Source organism: Accipiter gentilis, unplaced genomic scaffold (assembly GCF_929443795.1).
Source record: "Accipiter gentilis unplaced genomic scaffold, bAccGen1.1, whole genome shotgun sequence".
Classification (NCBI taxonomy): domain Eukaryota; kingdom Metazoa; phylum Chordata; class Aves; order Accipitriformes; family Accipitridae; genus Astur; species Astur gentilis.
In genome coordinates this window covers 719635-725634 of record NW_026060823.1, presented here as the reverse complement: position 1 = coordinate 725634, position 6000 = coordinate 719635, and positions in this window count along the sequence as shown.

The following is a 6000-nucleotide window of genomic DNA, read 5'->3' as shown; positions in this document are numbered from 1 at the left end:
GGACAGCCTGGCCACCGATCTGCGCATCCGCTCTGTGCCAGGATGGCACGAAACCACCTCCACCTGTGGCTCCCACCCGACCGTGGTGGGTGTCTTTTATGGAAACGCCATCTTCGTGTACGCGGGGCCCAGGAGCGGTAACTCCTCTGGGAGGGAGAAAGTTCTTTCCCTTTTCTACAGTCTCGTCAGCCCCAGTTTGAACCCCGTCATTGACAGTCGGAGGAACAAGCAGGTGAAGGAAGCCTTGCTGAAGCTTCAGAGAAGGAAGAGGGTCTTTCATTCCCTCTAGCTGGCGCTCTAGGCTTTCACCTGTCTCCTGTCTTTCTGCTCTTTCTTCTCGAGCTCTTGCAGTATTTCTCACGGAATGTTAAGTGGTTAAAAGTGTCCTGGTTTCAGCTTGGATAGAGTTAACTGTCTTCCTAGTAGCTGGTACAGTGCTATGTTTTGAGTTCAGTATGCAAAGAACCTTGATAACACTGATGTTTGCAGTTGTTGCCAAGGAGTGTTAAAGTCAAGGACTTTTCAGCTTCTCATGCCCAGCCAGCGAGAAAGCTGGAGGGGCACAAGAACTTGGCACAGGACACAGCCAGGGCACCTGACCCAAACTGGCCAACAGGGTATTCCATACCATGCGACATCCCATCTAGTATAGGAACTGGGGAGTGGGGGGGGGAATCGCTGCTCGGGTACTAGCTGGGTGTGAATGGTGGGTGGTGAGCGATTGCACTGCGCATCATTTGTACATTCCGATCCTTTTATTATTGCTGTTGTCATTTTATTAGTATTATCATTATTAGTTTCTTCCTTTCTGTTCTATTAAACCGTGCTTATCTCAACCCACGAGTTCTACTTCTTTTTCCGGATTTTCTCCCCCATCCCACTGGGTGGGGGGGGAGTGAGTGAGCGGCTGGGTGGTGCTTAGTTGCTGGCTGGGGTTAAACCACGACAGAGACAGAGTCACAGCAGCACAGAATGGATGCTGAAAGAGACCTCTAGAGATCATCCAGCCCACCTCGGCTGCTCGAGCAGGGCCAGCTGCAGCAGGCTGTGAGTCTGCTTCTCGAAGGTTCTATTGGCTGCGTTGCTCCCAGGTTATGGAGCTCGCATGGGAAATGGGCAATGAAGAGGGATGAAGTTTCCAGGCACTTTCTGGCCGGTGCAGTGATTTTTATTTTTTTTTTCCTTCTGACTTTTTTTCTCCCCGCTTCCTGGTCTTGCGGCTGCCCAAGGCGCAGCCAGACAAGTGGAGGAGGGTCCCTGCCTGGCCTGCAGCTCCCTCCCTCGCCATTCTTGGGGTGATTTGGGGTTATTTTGCTGTGTCAGTGAGGCAAAGCTGGGCTTTCCGCGGCTGAGTGCAGTGGGACCCAAGGAAGGCCGTGATGGTCTTGAGGCTTTGAAGGGCTGTGCACCGAGCCCTGTCCCCGCTGGAGGGGACACTGGTGGTGTTCAAGACGAAGGCCTTGCAGGCCTTGTTGTCGTGTGTACCTGTGTCCCCCCCGGCCCCCAAGGTCTGTCGTTGTCGCAGGGGCTCTGTGCTGCTTTCTGCATGGGGCCGTGTCCGTGAGTCCTGCAGGGACCTGTCTGTCCTGGCTTCCCCACCAAAGGGCTGCTTCCCCTGGGGAAGGGGACAGGGGAGTTGTTCCCGTTCCCGTCCCCCCCCACCATCGCCTGCCCCGCTGGTGGTGACTGGGCCCTGGGGGTGGCTGGGTTCCCCTCGTGGCTTGCTGGCTCGGATTTGGGGCTCAGTGGGGCTTTTGCACCTCTTGGGGGCTGTTTCTTGGTGCCCCCTGTGCTCCCTCCCCCTCCCACATAGGCACCGAGCGGTTCTGGAGAAACAGCTTTTAATTGAAAAGACAAGAGAAAATGTCCCATCAAAGCTGGTCTGACCCCTCCCTAGCCCCCCCCGCCCACCCCCCCTGCCATATACCCCACCCCTCCTCTCCCACCCCCCACTCCCCCCATCTCCATCCCTCTCACCCCTGTCTAATCCCCACCCCCCCCCACACCCTCACGTTGGCTGCCAGAGCCCTGCGCTTGCTGGGTGCCATTGGCAAGGAGCTCTGCGCCTGCCTCTTCCTCCGCTTGCCGGCCGTGGCAGGTGGGGACGGTGGCAGGTCCATCCCCGCACCCTGCCACGGCTCCTGGGGCTCCATCCCGCCGCCGTTGACTATTTTGAGGCTCAGCATGGCGTCGCTGAGCTCGGGGATGCAGTAGTCGGGGGTGAGCATCTCCTCAGGCAGCGAGAGCGAGCTGAAGTCGCAGTCGGGGGTGTCTGCACCGGTGCCACCAGCGTCCCCAGGCATGGGGCTGCTGCTGGGAGCATGCTGGCTGATTGCCAGCCCGCCCAGGGAGCAATCAAAGAGCATTAGGGCCTCTTGGAGAGCCACTTTCTCAGCCACGGCAAGGGCATCTCCAAGGGCTTGGCTGGGGGGGACGTCGCCGCCGGGGGGTGCCCCCACAGGGGTGGCCGTGCTGGGGATGTTGATCTGTGCCAGCTGCCCCTCGCTGTGCTGGTAGCCAGGGATGGACACTGGCAGCTCCAGAGGGTCTGGGCCACCCCACTCCTCTGGTTTTTGTAGGGTGCGAGGTATCGTGGTTGGCCCTGGGGGGTCCCTGGGGCTGCCCAGGCCAGGGGGGCCCCGCAGCCCCCGGAACTGCACAGGGCAGCACCCGGCCGAGAAGCGGAGCCTTGGCCGAGCGTGGCGGTGGCCGGTGGAGGCAGGTTGGTGGTTGTCCACGGGATGCGGAAGACCCGGGGGTCGAAGAGGCAGCCACATGGAGCCTTCTGCAGACCTGTGTGGGTGAGGGGGAGCCATGCTGGGCCAGGGGGACTGTCCAGGGGCACCCGCCGAGCCGGCCCCGATGGCTGACATCCCCCAGCTCTGGGCCAGGGGCGTGGGGAGCTTGTGGCCGGGGCGATCCCCACGGGGTGAACCGCTGTGCCGGTGGGACAGGGTTGCAAATCGGGGAGGAGACTCACATCTAGGAGGTGAAAGGGGAGAGGTGGCCCCAAATATTTGGGGAATTCTCTGCAGATGGGCTTTACTGGGCACGCGCCGCCCGGGCGAGGGCAAGGATGCTCACCGGGGCTTGCTGAACCCCCATGCGAAAAGTGCCGGGGGAACGGGTGTGATGGGGATGGCGAAGGTGCCAGAGCAGACTGGGGTGCCATACCTGCTGGTGGTGCCTGGGGGGCCCGGGGTGCCCGGGCTGCAGGGAAGGGCTGCTCCCGCGTGGGCAGGCGGCACGGGTTGGCTGAGCCTAAGAGAATGAGACAGGAGCGATGGCCGGCAGTCACCTCTGCTCTTGCCCCCCAAGAGCGTCCCTGGGCTGCAGGGGTTGGGGTCGGTCCCTACCTCGAGGGTAGAAGGTTTTGGGGAGCACGAATGGCTGGAAAAGCTGGGGCGCCGGGGGGCCCCAGGGCCCAGGCAGTGGGAGCTGCGTTGGTGGCCGCGCCATGGTCCCTTCTGGCTGTTGGCTGTCAAGGACTCTTTGGCGTCTCCCCGGAAGGAATGCGGGGGCTCCCTGTGTTCCGCCCCACCCCAAGAGCCTCCCCAGCTCCTCCTGGGGAGGAAAAGGGTTAAGGGAGGCTGGGGTGCCCCCGGGGCCTACAGGCGGCTCTCAGGGTCTGCGGGTGCAAATGCTCTTGGCTTTCAACAGTATTTTTCCGGTGGGGGAAGAAGAACAAGTTGATTCAGCCGAGCCGAGTGGGCACCAAGCTGCAGCCGCAGCCTCCTTGCGCCAGATGGCAAATGCGTTTGTGACCGTTGCCCGCGCTTCTGTTTCACTGCGTTGACCGGAGCGAGGCAGAAATAGGAAAAAGGACCTCGAGGGCGCGAAGGAAGGTCACGCGGTGTCGCTCGGTGGCACGCTTTCCCCCGCCCTCGCTCCAGTAGTGCTGTCAGGTCTTTCAGTCTCCTGCTGGGAAAAGCAGCAGCTCTGGATCCCCCTGGGAGGGGGCGGCCCTTTCCCTGGGTGCGTGACACCCCGGAGGAGACGGTACCCACCGCCGCGTGCTCCCAGAAAAGGACTGGATTCTGCCCAACGTCCGGTGTCGGGGCGCTGGGGCTGTTTGCGCTCTACGGGATCCCAGGGATGGGGTTAGTACATCCCCTCCTCGTGCTTGGAGGATTCGGCGCTAGCAAGGACACCCCAAGGGTACCAAGGACACAGGCCTCTCGCTCCCGCTGTGTGAACAGTGTGTGGCCTGGGGGAGTCGGGACAACTGCCGTGAACCGGAGGCCAAAGATCTCTCCTGGCCTGTATCCTGGTAATCAAAGAGATTGCGCTCTGTTCGTGAGGCACCTCTGGCTGCAAGATTGTGTAAGGCCATGTGCTGCGTAACTTGTGGCAGGGACCGATGCTTGGGGGCGTGAAGGCAAGCGCGCTTCTAAAACCATAAAACTCCATTTCATTTCAGAGCGCAGCTGAGCCACCCCGCTCCTCAAGACTCTGCCATCTGCACCGCTGTGGCTGGGACCGGGCAGTGCTGCACATCCCAAAGGCCACCAAGTCACACCCGTGTCCCTGCTGCTTTGCCGGGAGCTTCTGCGATGCGAGCGATGTTCTGGGGGCTGATCTCTTGGACTGCAGCTACTCTGTCCCTGACCGGCAGCTGGCTCGGAGGGTTGTGTCCCAGGTGGAATTCCACCTCTCTGACGAGAACCTGGCCAAGGATGCTTTCCTCCTGAAACATGTCCAGAAGAACAAGATGGGCTTCGTCAGCATCAAACCGCTGACGTCCTTGAAGAAGGTAGGCAGCCCGTTGCGTTGGCCAGCCGGGGTGGGAAGTGGCCTCCACGTGGAGGATGCCTGGGTGTCTGGGTGTGCTCTGGCTGTCTGCGGTGAGGTGTACGGGGAGGTCCAGGCTCTGCTCAGGCTGCCTGTGTCCCGGCAAAGCGTTGGTGGTGCAGAGCTGGGTCCTGCTCTCTGCCTTCAATGTGCTGCAGCAGTTCTCCACCCAGGGAGGGTGGCTGGGGAAGCGGTGAGCAGTCCTCAAACCCCAAGCCCAGGGCTGGGTTCGCCTCTTCTGCCCGTGGTTCCCCTAGGCTGCTCTGGGAGAGATCATGCCTTAACTAAAAAACTGCAGGGAAGCACTGGTGGTGTGATGTCCAGGGAAGCTGTGTCTTCTTGCCATGGTCCGGGAGCACAGGCGACCTTCTCCCACAAATCCTGAATGGGGGATATTGCCTTGCCATGACCTCAGGTTGATGGGGTTGCAGCCTGCCTGGATGATGGGTTTAGGGTGGCCCCTGCCTGGGGAGACTCACAGTGACGCAGTGGCCCCCTCTGTCCCTCAGGTGAAATACCTGACGCATGACTGGTGGCTGACGCTTTACACCCTGCAGTTCTCGGAGCTGCTGGAGGTGAATGAGGAGGGCACCAAAGTGAGGCAGTGGCTGATAGCATACGTCCATACAGAATGTATGGTATGTCTAAATATTTGTTGGTTTTAATATTTTGTACCAGCCGTGGAAACTGGTTTGCTGCTAGGTGACTGTAAAAGGGAGATTTGGTAAATAATTATTAGAAATCTTATACTAACACTATGATTGAAAAAATAGACAGAAGTGTAGCCAAGTAATTAACTAGTAGAGTTAGTAACCCACTCCTAAGTTTTACAGTTCTTTGCTCTTATGACTGGATGTTCCTGTACATTAGATAAGATTAATATTGAAACTGACCATATATGACTAGAACCATGTTAATCTCCAAGATCAAAGAACAAGGATGACGAACAAGACTTGAAGGTCAGCCAACAGAATTTGAAATGGATCGGTGGGCGCAAAAGCAGCCCTTCGACTCAAATGAAGAACCGTTGCGTGCGATCAGATGTAGGCAGTCCTATGATACTCAGTTACAGTAATTTTTATGTCTATGTATAGTAATCTGATTAATATGTAATTAGTTACGCCATAGAACCTGTTTGTGCTGAAGCTGTGGCACGCATGCTAGGTGGAACTATCCCCCGTGCATCCAGCGCTGCAATAAAGAATGCCT